General features: G+C 43.6%; 1 protein-coding gene across 1 annotated transcript in view; it reads left to right on the top strand.

Annotated features, from left to right (window-relative positions):
- LOC142290194 (uncharacterized) overlaps positions 1-15,482 on the top strand; it is a 112,154-nt gene that overhangs the window by 14,011 nt on the left and 82,661 nt on the right. The gene's annotated exons all lie outside the window — the stretch shown is intronic.

Genomic DNA, 15,482 nt, shown 5'->3' with positions numbered 1-15,482 from the left:
TGTGCTATACTGAGCCTGATGAATAGACCTGAGTAGTCTCCAAAGCTTGCTATCATTACCATCTTTTCAGTTAGCCATTAAAAGGTATCAACCACTGAGGACTTTAGTTCTTTTAAACAATTTTTTATGTTTCCATCAAGAGTTTGTTGAAATTACATTCTTACCTCTACCTGTGAAATGTTCCATGTGCCATTGGCTGCAACACAACCCCAAAGCATGATTGATCAACTCCCATGCTTAATGGTTGGCGAGATATTCTTTTCCTGAAACTCTGTGCCCTTTTTACTCCACACATACCTTTGATCATTGAGGCCAAATAGTTCTATTTTAATGGGTCCACAGGAGTTGTTTACAAAATGCATCAGGCTTGTTTAGATGGGTTATTTCTTGCATACTTCTGATGCTGAGTTTTATGGTGAGGTCGCAGGAGAGGTTTTCTTCTGATGACTCTTCCTTGAAGGCCATATTTGTGCAGGTGTCTCTGAACAGTAGAAAAATGTACCACAACTCCCGAGTCTACTAAATCTTCTTGAAGGCCTTTCACAGTCAAGTGGTGCTCGTGTTTCTATTATACTTTTCCTCTCATTGTCCCACTGCTGGTTTTGGCTTACAGATACTGAGGTAAAAAGGTCCCCAAATACTCAACGTGTGCACATTGCCTTACAAATACTGAGGTAAAAAGCCCCCCAAATGCTCAACGTGTGCAAATGGCCTTACAAATACTGAGGTAAAAAGCTCCCCAAATACTCAACGTGTGCAAATGGCCTTACAACTATTGAGGTGAGAATACTCAACAAATACTCAATGTGTGCACATGGTCTTATGCAAGTCATTCAGATTGGCATTTAAACAGGCATTTAAGCCCATGAGAGCACTGCTAGAATTCAGCTATGAATTGCGGGTTTGCTTGTTTAATGTAGTTTATACAAGTTAATTATCTACACAGGATTATTGCAAAACTAGGACTGTCATGATACAGAAAATGCAATAAAGCAAATCTCTTAAATTTCAGACACAGCTCACCTTTGTGCAGAAAAATCTATTTGGTTTGTGGCTTCAGTATATTAAATATATTACAATGAGCTCCACCCTAGGCCCTCGTATGACATGCAGTTTACCAGTCTGTCACATTGTCCGCTGCTGTTCTGCCCTCAAGCGCTAAGAACAGTCTAGGTAAATGACAGCACCTCTTTAATCCGGCTTTGTTTTGCAGAGACGGATTAATTAAACATCAATATGAAGATGTCCATGCTAATATGACTGGCACATAAAGAGGGAAAGAGATCTCGTCACAGGTTTCTTTAAGATAATTAGACAGACGTAGACAGTTTGGGTTGCAGGAAGCACAAAGTATGAGCTTCGGAGGTCTTTATCTATTAGAGGGTCACAGACTATGAACATAATAACAAGAAAAGCTGGCTTTCTATTCCCAGAGTGCACTTATAAATATCATATCTGCAGCAAAGTCTACATGATTCACTCTATAGTCTAATAATGGGATCATGGTAATCACTTTGTGGCTTTCTTCATCAGGATGCAGTGGAGGGAAAACAAGAATGAATATTGGATTAATACAAATTTCAGTCTGAGAAATCTATTACAAAGGACATATATAATGTAGATTATTGCTACATCAGGGTATGATGGCTGCTACACCACATCCTCTGATAACAAGAAAAATACTAGTTACTGTATATCAGAGCGTTTGGGTAGCATGGTAGTTCACTGGTTAGCACTGTTACTTTGAAGTTCTGGGGTCCTGGGTTTCCTCCCACACTCCAAAGACATACTAATAGGGAATTTAGATTGTGAGTCCCAATGGGGACAGAGATGCTGATGCCTTTAAAACAGAGTGGAATATGATGGCTCTAAGCAAGCAATCAAAATAAATACATAGAATAATAAAATTTCAAGTCAATAGTCAAAGTTAAACCTTCTCCCATTTCTTATCAGAAGATCCCTTCTAACTCACCAAATCTATACAAGAACGACTACCATAGAAATACAGTATATTATATTTCATAATATATGCATTGCCTAGACTCCAGAGCTACGTGTTGTAGTAAATATGTCATACAGAAGTCCTGCCTGGATTCATGCTCCAATAATTCCTGAATCTGACCACATTAAGCATCTAAGCAGTGTCTCACGCTCTATTGGCACAAGTTTGTTGATACCAATGACGATAGGCTAGGGACACATTACAACTGTGTGCATAAACTTAGGAGGTAGCTTCAGTCAGGATGGATACCAAGACATCCATCTTCCTTAGGGACCCATTGTGAAATATATTTGGGATCTGTAAATGTATAGGACCATTGGGTTCTATATATTTAGACAGAGCTAACGGGAAGGCACTTGTGCAGGGCGCACTTCTGCAGATTTTATCGAAGTGCCATATTTTTATAAGTGCCAGACAGTTAAACATGGCATGAATCTAACACTCATCCCTCTTCTTTTCATATCAGTATATATTTCATTTATCTGCTGTGATTAACTCTTTTATTGCCAAAATCTTCAAATCCATGTTTGCAAGCCTCTATCAATAGTATATATTTCATTCATGTTATCCAATTTGTTCCCTGATACTGTAGGGAACAAAATTGGGAACAAAATATCTCACTTGTTCCAAGATTTTATGATCAATATTGGCATGCAAGCTTGTTTATTTGGCTTTACATTCTATTGCATGTGCTGTCTTAACTTAGTTTATTGATTGTTAATGAGTTAAATTAGACCTGGATTTAAGCACAAACCTTCCTAGACAGAACTAAGGGAAGGCACTTGTACAGATTTTATCAAAGTACCATATTTTTAAAAGTGCCAGGCAGTTGAACATGGCAGTTATACAGGGCAGGAGACAGGTAAGTCCTGCAAGTTAATCAAACAAACTTGTTTGTAGTTCATTTGTGCGGCAAAATGTTTTCATCATATGTACTTGCTGATTTCATCCCTCATATCTACCATCCTTTCACACTCAATGTGCACTCCATCTATATCAGTCTCTCTCTCCTCCCCTCTCCTATGTAAAGGCCCGGTCACACACAGAGATAAATCTTTGGCAGATCTGTGGTTGCAGTGAAATCATGGACATATTGTTCCATTTGTACACACCCACAAACCTGGCACTGATTGTCCACAATTTCACTGCAACCACAGATCTGCCGCAGATTTATCTCTGTGTGTGACAGGGCCTTAAAACTCTCATGCTCTTTTCACAATGTTAAACAACACAGATTCATTTACTCAAACCTTAGAAGACAAGAGACAGTCTCAGAAATCACTTAAAGGGGAATTTCCATCTTCAGGATCCTATCCCAATATGTAGTAGGTGTAATAATAATATTAGCACATACCTCCAATTAGAAATGTAGTATAGTTCTCCTAAAAAGCTACGTGACTTACCTGAAGTGCAGGGCATTTCATCTTAGATATCCAAAGTTACAGCCACACATGTAGGGACAGTTAGTTGGTCATAACCATGGATGTTATGAACTGGTAACCGTGGATGATCACAAAAAATCCCATCGATCAGGAAAAAACAAAAACCAGAAGAGTAGTTGGAAACAAAGCTGACCACAATCCCCTATCTATTGGACAACACTAGAAGTAGCAGTGGGATGTTTCTAATACACCTAGACACCTCATCACTGCCGGAGAAACTTGCTACACCTCAAAGATAGAAATGAGGAATCCTAACTTGCCTCGGAGCAATCCCCAAAGGAATAGCAAGCCCCAACATGTAACGACGGTAATATAAGAAAACACAATACAGAGATAGAAAATATAGATTAGCAAAGGTGAAGCCCGACTTGCTAGATACAACAGGACAGGAAAGAGACTGATTGCGGCCAGCAAAAAACCCTGCAAAAAAGACTAAACTCCTGATAGAAAAAAGCCCTAAGACCACACGGTCTTTCCCCCACTATATCAGGTACTCTTATGCCAGACACTTTAAACAGAACTGCAGATATAATGGGAAAAAAAACAAAATCACAGAACAAATCGAATTCAAAAGTGCAAATAATTAAAATCAGAACAGGGAGAAACTCTCTTTCTTGCTGAAGGAACAGCCCTCTCAAAAATAGCAGAGAACCAGATCCTCACATACAAGAAAACAAACAAAATGGAAGCAAAAACCCAAACACCCGTAGGTGTAAAACCAGCAATTTGGTAAAGAAAACCAGCAGACTTATCTGGAGTGAATTCTGGCGCAGGATAAATAGAGGAAACTGAAGGACAAACTCCAAGCCATCTTCAGAGGCAGAAGGAACATTTATCACCGGCGTGAGCCAAGCAGAAACTGCTCTCCTAAATACACCAGGCTGGTCTGCAATAGGATTTCCTGGATTCCTTATTAATTCCAACACCGGTTTGAGTCACAGATTCAGACTCAGCTTCATTACCATTCCTGGCCACCAGAGGGAGGTCCACACCAGCATCCACTCGGATGACATTCACAACACATGGATACCTAAGTGTTGTGAATGTTAGTTATGTTTTGGCTGCTGGGAGGCTCCCTCTGGTGGCCAGGAATGGTTTGGACTTGGACCAGGTGTGTTGTGCAATGGATGTTTCCTTTGCTAACTCTCTGCTTATTTAAATCCTGGTCTGATTGCAGGCTGTTGCCGGATGTCAGTATTTCTTTGGATCTCCAGCCTGCTTCATCCTGCTCTACACCACATCTATCCCAGATAAGTGCTTGCTCTTTATTTATTGTCTGGTTCTTTTGCTTATCTGGGTTTGTCATTTGCGGTGGTTGTTTTCAGTTTATTTGCATGCAGGGATTTTCCCCCTCAGTGGTTTGTTGGGGAACTCCCTGCAGTTCTGTGTGGAGTATAGCTCATTTGAGTCCATGTGTTTGTGGCTTGTTGAGTTTGTTATGATTATTGTGCTCTGTTCATTGGTATGACAAGGGCACCTGGTATAGGACGGAGTTCAGATCGTGCGATCTGAGGGCCTTTTTGTACTATCAGGAAGTTGGTATTTTGCAGGGTTTTTCTCTGGCCACCATCAGTCCCTTTCCTGTCCTTTCCTATTTTAGTCAGCGGGGGCCTCACCTTTTCCTAATCCTGTCATCTATCTGTGTATTGTGTTTTTCCTATATCACCGCAGTCTTTTAATGTGGGGGGCTTGCTATTCTTGTCTATTTTCTGAGGCAGAGAGTTATTCATCTTTCCTACCTTTAGGATAGTTAGTTCTCCGGCTGGGTTCGCGGTGCACAGGATGTTAGTTTACCCCTCGGCTACTTCTAGTTGTGATAGTTAGTAAGGGGATGGCGGCCAGATTAGTTGCCAGTGCTCTTGTCACCTTTTACCAATGATTTGTGGTGGTCTTCCATGGTTCCGGATCATAACACTTAAGCTCCTGCCATGCCTGCACATGATGTAAGAGACATAATTATATCAGGAGAACTATATTACACTTCAAATTGGAGGTATTTGCCAATATTATTATTATTACTATTATTATTATTTTTACACCTACTACATATTGGGGTAGGATCTTTGAAATGGGAATACCCCTTTAACCATTTGCACACTCTCTATTCTCCTTCTCCTAGTCGCAGAAGATATCTCCCCTAAACCAGGCCCTTTTTTTAATAGTAAGTTTAAATGCTTCAATGCTACATTCAGAAATCCTGTGAATCTCATCAATACTCTTTGCATGCCTTCAGTCTCCTTTAACTGTGCCCTCTGGAACTCATGGTCAGCATGTAACCATTTCTCCTACATCCATAACATTTTCCTTTCAAATTCCCTTAATCTGCTAGCTCTTACTGACACCTAGACATTAGACTTACTGACACCAGCAATTAGACACTACTATTGCTGCTGCTCTCTGTATGGTGACCAACATTTGTCACATGCCACCAGACGTGAGAACTTACTAGGTGGAGGTGTTGATCTGCTCCTTTGAACAAAATGTGCTTATCAGGCTATCCCTCCAGTACCCTTACTTATCTTTCCTTCTTTTTATGTCCACACTGTCAAACTTTCCGGCCCTTCTCCCTGCAAGTCACGGTTGTGTATCACCCTCCGCACCTTCCCATCAGTTCCTCGATCACTTTGCCACTTGGTTTCTACACTTTCTAGCCTATCACATTCCTACTCACATTGTGTAGTATTTTAATATCTCTATTGATGAACCACTCTCCCCATCAGCTGCTTGTATTTTATCTTTAACCTCCTCTTTTTGCCTTTCACAACTTACTAACTCTTCTACATATGAAGACGGGTATATGTTGGCTCTGATTTTCTCCTGGCTCTGTTCAATTCATGATTTCACTAACTTTCCTCTCTGTCTCTCTGACCACAACCTTCTTTCATTCTCTGTCAAGAACTGTCTCCCCACTCAGAACACCCTCACTTACCACACTTCCAAAAATATATGTGACATAAATAATCAGAAGCTTATGAAGTTTACAGTCATCATTGGCACCAATCGCCTTCTTCTCATGTCCTGACTCTGCTTTGAAACATTATAATGAAAGTGCTATGGATGAAGCTGCACCTACTACACACAGAGCAACTCTGCACAGATGGCGGCAACATTGGCACATGCTGCGGACACATTTTCTCCAGCTGTGTTGCCAGATGCGTCAAACATCTTTGGAAAAAATTTAATTTAGCCAAAGATTTCATCCATTATTAGTTATGTTTAAAACCAACAACTCTGCATCCAGGCTGTCCCCTCTTTTACGTGATATCATCTACCCGGACCAGGTGGGTATCATGAGAGGTAGAGACAATAAAGACAATACAACTAGGTCACTGAACCTCATACATAGAGTCAAAATAAAATCTCAGCCCCTTATGCATATATCTACCTTTTGGGAAAAGGCTTTTGATAAGGTAAACTGGACATTCATAATTGAGACACTATGTGATATTGACCTAAAATCAAATATATTAGACTGAATTTCTGCCATGTACACAACACCGACTGCCAGTGTAGAAGTAAATGAGGTCTTGCCTCAGGAATTTATTTTATGCAATGGTACACATCAAGAGTGTCTACTATCTCATTTAATATTTATTCTTAAATTAAAGCCTTTCCTCAGAAGGGTTTGGTCAACACGAACATTATGAGTCCCTGTATCTGCGGTTGTCCTTACAAGATTGCGGCTTATGTTGATGATCAGCTCTTCTTCAATAATCTGACCACTTCACTCTCAAACTAATGGCAGAATTCTGTAAATGCAATGGCTTATCTCATTTTAAAATCAACTGTTCTAAATCAGAGGCTCTGAACACTAACACCTATCTCTCTATTATGGTGCCTTTGAAAGCTGATTTCAGCTATAAATGGGCTAATTCAGCTATGAAATATTTGGGGATTCTATTACCAAGACATATAATATGGACATATTCTCTTAATTTCCCTAAACTTCTCCAATCAGTTCTGCTCAAAATGGATGAGGAATGCCTTTACATGGTTTGGTAGAAGTGCGATCTAAAAAATGAACATCCTTCCGCAAATTCTGTATGTCCCTCAAGCTCATCTGGTTGGGGTTCCTTCATCCTTTTTCAGGAATCTTGCTTCCATTCAAAGTTCATCTGGTCTGGTAAACTCCACTGTATCAATAAAAATGTATTATATCGTTCTAAGTTTTCAAGGAGCATAGCCTCGCCTGATTTCAGATTTTATTATATGGCCTCCTACCGCACTAGAATCCTGGATTGGTGCAGAAATGATGGAGCAAAGGCTTGGGTTTGGATCTAGCAAAGCTTTACAAATATCCCTCTGACGTCTTCTCTTTGGCTGGACTTATCTTTTTTGAAAACACCTAAAACTCAACCCATGATTGAGGCTACCAATTATCTGCTGTAATCTTACCATGGTCCGTTCTCATATACAGTATCACCATTAGCTTCCTCTGTATTCACTATATTGAGCAACCCACCTTTTTGATATGCAAAATCACAAATCTCATTTCAGACCTGAACCTGGCTCTCGTCCTTCTCCATCACTGTGATATTTCTTTAAAAACCTATAGGTATTCGATTGTAACCCCTTAATGACATATGATGGATCACATGCATCATGATTTCAAGGTGTTGCCGACCAATGACGTACGGGGTACGCCATGGCAATTGTGCGGACACAGGAGCTGTGCCGGACTATCATCGCCATGACTCTCTCCTATGCAATTGGTACCCCACAGCATGATCACAAGGCGCTGATTGCTGCCATGGTAACTTGAGGTCATTATGATAACGTCATGGTGACCTCTGGGTCACCCAGCTATGGAAAGCCTCTTAGACCATGCCAGCAGCAATCACAAAATAAAGTCCAAAAAAATGAAAAAGAAAACAAAATTACCAATAAATACATATATTTATGTCAAATAGTAAATAAACAATAAAAGTACACAATTTATATTGTGCATTCAGAACTATCTGATCTTTCAGACTGTCATGCTGGTTAATCTCTTCAGTGAACACCGTAAAAAAGCAGCAAAAAACCTACATTTCTCTCATCATATCGCCAAAAAAAATGGAATAAAATGCGATCAAACAGTTGCATGTAAATAAAATTGATTTGGCTGAAAATGTCATCTTGTCCAGCAAAAATAAGCTGCCTTACAGCTCCGTCAAGAGAAATAAAAAAGCTATAGCTTTCAGAAAACAACAATGGAAAAACAATTATTTTTTCTATGAAATTGTTTTTATGGTATAAAAGCAACAAAACATAAAAAAATATAAATGTGGTGTCGCTGTAATCATATCAAACAGTATTTACTGATAAGTAGGGAATATGAAACAGTATTTACTGATAAGTAGGGAATATGAAACAGTATTTACTGATAAGTAGGGAATATGAAACAGTATTTACTGATAAGTAGGGAATATGAAACAGTATTTACTGATAAGTAGGGAATATGTGATGTAAATTATCTGCCATAGGTTATATTTAGGATTCCTTGGTCTGCCCCTGATATTCAGGAACAGACCTTGAGGTTATCCCGCTTGTTACGGTTGTGAAGAGATCACTTCAGGTTTTTGGCTGTGTACAGCATTTTATTATTAATAAATTTTGCACTTTGGGAATAAAAGAATTTTCTTAATTTGTTGCTGTAATCATACTAACCCAAAGAATAAAGCTGTTTTATCACTTTTATGACATGGTGCACAGTGTAGAAACAAACAAGCAAAAATTCCTGTTTTGCTGTTTCTTCTTGATTTTGCCTCACATAAAGCGGAATAGAAAGCGATCAAAAAACATTATATGGCCCAACACAGTACTAATAAAAACTCAAATTCATCCAGCAAAAAACAAGTACTGATAGGACTCTGTCGGCAGAAAAATAAAAAAAACTATAACCTTCACAATTCAGTGATGAAAAAAACCTTTATTTTGTGTAAATGCGTTTTTAGTGTGATAATAGCCAATCTAAAAAAAAGCTTTATAAGACTGGTAATAGTAATAAAGCCAATTTTTATACTGCCCTTGCTTTGTTCAGTACATGGTGCCTCCCAAAGATCACAGTAAGGCGCTGCTCTTAATTATCTCGCACTCTACATTGTGCACTAATATCGAGATTTCCAGGTAAGTCTCTGAAAAACATGATTCAGACAAAATTCCCAACAGAAAATTCACTGCAATGAGGCAGAGGGAGTCAGTTTGAACTCCTGTCTGGCCTGTGGTGCGGCGGGGTCCATCTTTTTACTCGTCTTTTTTGATTTTTTTTTAATTAATATTAATAAAGTCGACATTTTAAGTTAGGGTTAGTGATGAGCGAGCATGCTTGTCACTACTCGGTACTCGCACGAGTATCGCTGTACTCGGGCTGCTCGGCGGGGACCGAGTAATCTCGCGATACTCGTGCTGTACTCGTGGTCTTCATTTCTGCATGTTGGCGCTCTTTTGAGAGCCAGCCCTCATGCAGGGATTGGCTGGCAGACCACTGCAATGCCACAGCCCTGTTAGTTGTGGAATTGCAGTGATTGGCCGGCCTGCACAGCGTGACCGAGCCTTTATATCGGCCGGCGCGCTGTGCTCTGCTCACAACTATCCAGACAGTCAGTGCAGGGAGAGTGTCGCTGATTCAGGGAAAGCTTTGCGGCCCTTTATAGTTAGTTCCGGAGCAGGGCTGCAAACAGTGTGACCAGAAGTCCTTCTCAGGACTATTCTAGTTGTATACAGGCAGGCAGGGTATAGCCAGGTCGGAGTACAGTAGCAGAGTCCTTCTCAGGACTATTGTTGCTATATACAGGCAGGGTATAGCCAGGTCGGAATACAGGCTAGTGACCAGAAGAGTCCTTGTCAGGACTATTGTAGCAGTATACAGGCAGGCAGGCAGGGTAGTGGTGACCGTATACCAGCCTTCATCATATCTGGGGCTGGTGTACACAGTGTAAAACAGTCCAGATAGTGTCAGACTTCTCAGTAATTGTCGCTCCTAAAAACCAGTTAGGTTCTTATTGCGTCCGTGCTTGCATTTAAAAACAGCACGTGTGTGGCAGTCAGTGGCAGCGTACAGGTGCGCGTTTTGCACAAACTATTATATAACGCACAAGTCTAGTGTATAATACACGTCAGTCAGCAGTGTCTGATAGTGTCAGACTTCTCAGTAATTGTCGCTCCTAAAAACCAGTTAGGTTCTTATTGCGTCCGTGCTTGCATTTAAAAACAGCACGTGTGTGGCAGTCGGTGGCAGGGTACAGGTGCGCGTTTTGCACAAACTATTATATAACGCACAAGTCTAGTGTATAATACACGTCAGTCAGCAGTGTCTGATAGTGTCAGACTTCTCAGTAATTGTCGCTCCTAAAAACCAGTTAGGTTCTTATTGCGTCCGTGCTTGCATTTAAAAACAGCACGTGTGTGGCAGTCAGTGGCAGCGTACAGGTGCGCGTTTTGCACAAACTATTATATAACGCACAAGTCTAGTGTATAATACACGTCAGTCAGCAGTGTCTGATAGTGTCAGACTTCTCAGTAATTGTCGCTCCTAAAAACCAGTTAGATTCTTATTGCGTCCGTGCTTGCATTTAAAAACAGCACGTGTGTGGCAGTCAGTGGCAGCGTACAGGTGCGCGTTTTGCACAAACTATTATATAACGCACAAGTCTAGTGTATAATACACGTCAGTCAGCAGTGTCTGATAGTGTCAGACTTCTCAGTAATTGTCGCTCCTAAAAACCAGTTAGGTTCTTATTGCGTCCGTGCTTGCATTTAAAAACAGCACGTGTGTGGCAGTCAGTGGCAGCGTACAGGTGCGCGTTTTGCACAAACTATTATATAACGCACAAGTCTAGTGTATAATACACGTCAGTCAGCAGTGTCTGATAGTGTCAGACTTCTCAGTAATTGTCGCTCCTAAAAACCAGTTAGGTTCTTATTGCGTCCGTGCTTGCATTTAAAAACAGCACGTGTGTGGCAGTCGGTGGCAGGGTACAGGTGCGCGTTTTGCACAAACTATTATATAACGCACAAGTCTAGTGTATAAAACACGTCAGTCAGCAGTGTCTGATAGTGTCAGACTTCTCAGTAATTGTCGCTCCTAAAAACCAGTTAGGTTCTTATTGCGTCCGTGCTTGCATTTAAAAACAGCACGTGTGTGGCAGTCGGTGGCAGGGTACAGGTGCGCGTTTTGCACAAACTATTATATAACGCACAAGTCTAGTGTATAATACACGTCAGTCAGCAGTGTCTGATAGTGTCAGACTTCTCAGTAATTGTCGCTCCTAAAAACCAGTTAGGTTCTTATTGCGTCCGTGCTTGCATTTAAAAACAGCACGTGTGTGGCAGTCGGTGGCAGGGTACAGGTGCGCGTTTTGCACAAACTATTATATAACGCACAAGTCTAGTGTATAAAACACGTCAGTCAGCAGTGTCTGATAGTGTCAGACTTCTCAGTAATTGTCGCTCCTAAAAACCAGTTAGGTTCTTATTGCGTCCGTGCTTGCATTTAAAAACAGCACGTGTGTGGCAGTCAGTGGCAGCGTACAGGTGCGCGTTTTGCACAAACTATTATATAACGCACAAGTCTAGTGTATAATACACGTCAGTCAGCAGTGTCTGATAGTGTCAGACTTCTCAGTAATTGTCGCTCCGAAAAACCAGTTAGGTTCTTATTGCGTCCGTGCTTGCATTTAAAAACAGCATGTGTGTGGCAGTCGGTGGCAGCGTCAGGCTCCATATTGTCCCTGGATAGAGACGTGCATGATGGCCTGTAAACATGAAGTGCCCATTGTAAGTAAGTGGGTCTATTGTAGTATAGCCCTTAGGCAGGGCAGCCAAAAATTGGGAGGCTCCACGTTGTCCCTGGATAGAGACGTGCATGAGGGCCTGTAAACCTGAAGTGCCCATTGGAAGGAAGTGGGTCTATTGTAGTATAGCCCTTAGGCAGGGCAGCCAAAAATTGGGAGGCTCCACGTTGTCCCTGGGTAGAGACGTGCATGAGGGCCTCAAAACATTGTTCCCATTGCAAAGGAGCGGGTCTCCTGTCGTTGTAATGTCCATTCTGCAAAGAATGGGCGAAAAAATTTACCACTGGGCGTATACCTGAAACAAAGGCCTAAGTATTGCAATTTGTAACAGTCATCATCATGGTGGCGCATGAGGAGAAGGAGGAGCAGTCCAGCGATTATCCAAAGTCCAGAAGTGTGTACCCATGGGTGAGTGGAGGTACATGGCAAACTTTAAATTCCGCTCTCATTTGCTGGTGGTGTGGTGAAGTCTGGCCCAATCCAACCCTTGTTCATCTTGATCAGAGTCAGCCTGTCAGCATTTTCAGTTGACAGGCGGGTGCGTTTATCTGTAATGATTCCACCTGCGGCACTAAAAACACGCTCTGACAAAACGCTAGCAGCAGGGCAGGCCAGGACTTCCAAGGCGTAGAGAGCCAATTCATGCCACGTGTCCAGCTTGGATACCCAATAATTGTAAGGCACAGAGGAATGTCGGAGTACAGTTGTTCGATCTGCAAGGTACTCCTTCAGCATCTGGGCAAACTTAGGATTTCTTGTGGCACTACCCCGCACCTCAGGGGCTGTGGTACGTGAGGGGCTGAGAAAACTGTCCCACATCTTAAAGACTGTTCCCCTACCTCTGGCGGATTGGACTTGTGCCTCTCTCGGCTGTACGCCTCGGTTGTCCACTGATTCATGACCTATGCCGCTAGCGTTTTGTGAGGGGAATGCTTTGCCTACTTCCGTGACTATGGCCTTCTGGAACTGCTGCATTTTGCCTGACCTCTCCGCCTCGGGAATAAGAGACATAAAGTTCTCCTTTTAGCGTGGGTCTAACAGTGTTACCAACCAGTAATGATTGTCGGCCAAGATGTTCTTAACGCGAGGGTCACGAGACAGGCAGCTTACCATAAAGTCAGCCATGTGTGCCAGACTCTTAACAGCCATCACTTCAGTATCCTGACCAACACGATGACTGAACATGCTGTCCTCCTCCTCCTCCTCCTCATCATCTTCCCTGTCCTCTGGCCAGCCACGCTGAACTGAGGATATGACTGCATGTCATATCCTCAATTTGGCCAGAGAGTTGCTCCATGTCTTCATCCTCCTCCTCGTCATAGTCCTCCACTGCACGTTGTGATGAGACGAGGCTGGGCTGTGTGTTATCATCACCCACACCCACTACTGTTTCTTGCTCAAACTCATCGCGCTCCGCCTGCAATGCATCATGGTTGTTTTTTGAGCAGAGACCATTTTAGAAGGCAGAGAAGCGGTATGGTGACGCTAATAATGTCATCATCGCCGCTCACCATCTTGGTGGAGTCCTCAAAGTTTTGGCGGATGGTGCATAGGTCGGACATCTATCTCCACTCCTCAGGTGTTATGTGTGGAGTTTGACCCATTTCCCGACGGCTTAGGTGATGCAGGTACTCAACAACTGCCCTCTTCTGCTCACATATCCTGACCAACTTGTGCAGAGTTGAATTCCAACGCGTGGGGACATCACACACCAGTCTGTGTGCCGGAAGATGCAAACGGCGTCTTAAGCCGGCAAGGCCGGCTGAAGCAGTAGGTGACTTTCGAAAATGTGCAGACAGGCGGCGAACTTTTACCAGCAGATCAGACAGCTCTGAGTATGACTTTAGAAACCGCTGAACCACGAGGTTGAGCACATGGGCCACGCATGGAACATGTGTCAGCTGGCCTCGCCTCAAAGCCGCCACCAGGTTCCGGCCATTGTCACACACGACCTTTCCTGGCTTTAGGTTCAGAGTTGTGAGCCAGTGATCTGCCTGCTGTTTCAGAGCTGTCCACACCTCTTCTGCATTGTGGGGTTTGTCACCTATGCAGATTAGCTTCAGCACTGCCTGTTGCCGCTTCGCCGAGGCAGTGCTGCAGTGCTTCTGTGTCGCCCTGGACAAGCCAGGGGCCACAGAGCACAACACTTAAACACCCCACACTCCCTGCAGGCATATCATAGTCAAAACACAAAATCCTTGTTGCCTTCCCCAGGGGCTGTTGTCCACACCAGGGTGTGGAGCCAGGCGGTTGGTCTCCACCCACCGAGGAGGAGGGAAAACACAGGCAGTGAGAGTTAAGCTAAGGAAGTGGAAGGAGGAAAGTAGTAGAGAGGAGAAAAGTGACAGCAAAGAGCCTGAAGTTGGTCCGGGTGTGTGGCCTGGACAGGACAGCAAGGTTGGCAGGATGTGGTGACCGTCTGCAGTGGAGGCCGATTGGAGTCTGCCGTAAGGACCGTGGACGGGTGGTGACCCGGCCGTACCGGACCGGTATACAAAGAGAAGCCAGCACCATTGGCAGAGGACTTTCGGATCCCGGCAAGGCTTGGTGTCGCCGTGAATTTGCCAAATCCGTTAGTGAAGGGGACCTCAGGGTTTCCAAACAGCCAAGTCCAGATAGAAGGCAACCGTACAACCGTGAAGGGGAGACACAGCCACCGCCAAGGGCAACCGTCTCCCAGTGCCATCGCCTGTGGGCAAAAGGGGCTCCTCCGGCCCATATCCAGGTCAGGGAGCGGGTTACCGTTGGGAAACCATCACTACCAACACTTAACTTAGGTGCAGGGAGAGACAGTCATCACTAACCTGCAGGGAGGAACAACCGCAGCCGTCCGAGTGACCCGTCCATCCAGCCACTTGTTTTACCGTGAACTGTGTCATCATCATTGGGCTGAGTGAGTACCTCCGTGCCGTGCGGCACAGCGCTGCCCCTGCGACCCTGCACTTCATCAGGCCCCGCAACCCGCCTGTCATCCATCTCTACCCCATCACCAGGCCCCGGGACAACCAACCCCCCTACCCACGGAGGGGAGAAATAACAACAAAGCTGCTCCCTGTCACAGGCTCCCGGGTTCCCCGTCCAGAGCAGCGGTGGTGTTTTCACTCACGGGCGAGTAGCGCCGCTCGAGTCCCCGGGATCCGGCCATCGCTCGAGCCAACGAGCAGCAGCAGCCGTAGAGCTGCGTCAGCCGGACCCGAGCAGTGGGAGAGCGCACCGTCCCCTCCTCCGCCCGCGACACTTCCAGCTTGGGACTGGTGTGGAGGG

Source organism: Anomaloglossus baeobatrachus, chromosome 2 (assembly GCF_048569485.1).
Source record: "Anomaloglossus baeobatrachus isolate aAnoBae1 chromosome 2, aAnoBae1.hap1, whole genome shotgun sequence".
NCBI classification, from domain to species: Eukaryota; Metazoa; Chordata; class Amphibia; order Anura; family Aromobatidae; genus Anomaloglossus; species Anomaloglossus baeobatrachus.
The sequence above is the reverse complement of the archived record's forward strand: the minus strand, read 5'-3'. Positions and strand labels throughout refer to the sequence as shown.